Here is a 2,518-nt window from a genome sequence, read left to right as displayed (position 1 = left end):
TTAAAAATAAAATAACAGATGGGAAGATGCTGTAACATCGTTTATCACATCCAGTACATTTTGATTGTCACAATGAAAAATGATGAATCAACTGCATAACTTTTTCCCTAAAGCTCAATCGCAACTATAATGGGGATAATCTCAAGGAATGTGATGTTTCCAGTAAGGCTGTGATAACCCAGGGCTGTGACCAACGTCTGTTGGACCATTACTGTAGTAATGAGGAAAGGTACCAAGTCTCTCAGTCCCTGCCATATTCATGTACAACTGCAAATCTAAATTTGATACCTCCAGCAGAGGCGGAACTCTGGGAGGCAGCGGAGTCTGCTGCCGCCGGGCTCCTGACCTGAAGGGGGCACCTCGTCTCCACTTCCGTGCCGGCCGCAATGAGTCAAACTGACTCAGTCCTGTAAGCCCGCCAGCCGCGGGCTGTAACGAGGTGCCGGGAAATCACGGCACATGTGCGCGGCTGCAGTGACTGTGGGAGTTAAGAGAGAAGCTGCTGCTGCCACCGTTGCTGCGGGTGAGTGTGCGGGGAGGGGAAGGTTGTTGGACACGCGTGCAAGGCAGTGTTATAGCTACAAAAGTCGGTACCACATGTTGAATGGGCACCTGGAGCTGAGGCTCTCCCCTGTGCCGAGTGTATCTGCTCAGCCCATGACTGCTACTAATCTGGAACTGCTTCTGCTGCCGACGATTAGGAACGAGGTGGCTTTGTTCTGGACACTAATCCTCATACAGACAATGCCTATAAAAAAGGTATGTTTGCAGATATATAGGTGTGTGTGTGTGTGTGTGTGTGTGTGTGTGTGTGCGCGTGTGTGTGTGTGTGTGTGTGTGTGTGTATATATATATATACACACACACTAGTCACGAATGACCGCCACTCTGCCTCATCTCCCCCTCCACTCTGCCTCCCCCACCCACTGTTCTGATCTCCATTGCTCTATCTGCCCCCCCCCCCCCCCCCCCCTTTGCGAAGACCTTCTGTCCTATATAGTCGGCAAGAAAAATATTGGTGCCCCCCAAACCCCTATATATTTATAGTGGTTCAGGGTGGGGCACCAATATTTCTCTTGCCTCCGGGCGCCTGAGATGAACTTACGCCACTGACCTCCAGAGATATTACAGTACATACTCCTGAATTATTCCAATGACAAGCAGTCATCCAGGTAACATGCTGAGTGCTCTTTATGCCTGCCCTGACTTGTGTCTTATACCTGCAGAAAACCCTGACAACTGGCAGTATGTTGCAGGTATAACTGTGCCTAACAGGGACCACAACTACCAAAGTCCTACCGTGCAATCCTAATGAAAAACCTTCACAAGTGAATTACCGAAAGGTCAGAAAATGTATTCATTGATAAATAGAACTCTATATCCTAAGAAGCCAGATTAATAGATACCATTTTTTTCCCACAGATGAACCTTCTGACTTTTCCAAGGAAAGGCCAACTCCAAAGCCAAGCTGAAACTTGATCCATAGAGCTTAGTGATACCAGGCAAACACTAGAAGCGGTAGGGCCCATAAATAAAAAGCAATTGAATAGTAAACGAACAACCCCTGGTTTCAGTAACAGAAATGTAAGCATTCTATTTGTGTCAGATACAGATTTCCACTATCAATATGTTTTGTAAGGTAATTCCACAGCTGTAATACGAGGCTAAAGGCAAAGTCATTCATTCGCTAGAAAAAGCCACTGTATCGACAATCCACGTAACTATGTATTGTGGGCAAGTGGTACTTAGTGACAGCTCACTGGGTAGGTGTATCACCTTCAGCAACAGCAGTTCCTGTAGGGTGGTCTTCTGTTTGCCGGCCCCCATAGAGGGAGAATAAAATAGTGTGGCGCGCGTAGCGCGCCACCGTGCCCGTAGCGTGGCGAGCGCAGCGAGCCCGCAAGGGGCTCATTTGCGCTCACCAAGCTGTCGGTAAGCCGGCGGTCGGGCTCCCGGCGCCGGGATGCTGGTCGCCGGGAGCCCGACCGCCGGCCAGCCGTAGTGAACCCGTTCCTGTACCATAATTATTATCCGCATTATCCTGTCAGCATTGTAATGCTAGAACCCAAACCCAGGTCATTCACAGACATCCTACTAAATGTATTGCTGGATTCGCTGATTCACTAAGAAACAAACCAGTGTCTATCTGTTGGAAAATCTCAGGAATGTCTTAGCAAAATGGCTCACTGTGTGAAGACTCTCTGCAGGATTCCTCATTGCTGAGAATGTAGCGAACATAGGGCGTAATACAGATGCGGTCACAATGCCGATGCAGCAGCGATCTTTTTTAGTGACGGAACTGCGAGGCATTGCAAGTGTAGCAGCCGCCCACAAGTAAACAGAGATGCCCACCAAAGTCATCGCAACATGCTCAGCAACTGTGTACTCCATCAAAACTGCACCACTGATGCGAGGAACAACTCAATGAGTGCCTCCAAGGCCGTGCAGAATAGCCGCAGGAGCTGGGATGCTGGCACCAAGGTTTATGCATACATGATTGCAGTTGCATGCCAAAACA

General features: G+C 48.7%; 1 long non-coding RNA gene across 1 annotated transcript; it reads left to right on the top strand.

Moving 5' to 3' along the window:
- The first annotated feature begins 324 nt into the window (after positions 1–324).
- On the top strand, positions 325–1,561 carry LOC135050962 (uncharacterized). Its single transcript, XR_010241948.1, has 3 exons — positions 325–759; positions 1,227–1,343; positions 1,423–1,561. It is a non-coding gene; the product is annotated as an uncharacterized LOC135050962 (long non-coding RNA).
- Positions 1,562–2,518: the final 957 nt, after the last annotated feature.

The sequence above is a fragment of the Pseudophryne corroboree genome, chromosome 2 (genome assembly GCF_028390025.1).
Source record: "Pseudophryne corroboree isolate aPseCor3 chromosome 2, aPseCor3.hap2, whole genome shotgun sequence".
Taxonomy (NCBI): Eukaryota; Metazoa; Chordata; class Amphibia; order Anura; family Myobatrachidae; genus Pseudophryne; species Pseudophryne corroboree.
Note: the sequence above shows the minus strand (reverse complement) of the source record. Positions and strands in the feature narration are given on the sequence as shown.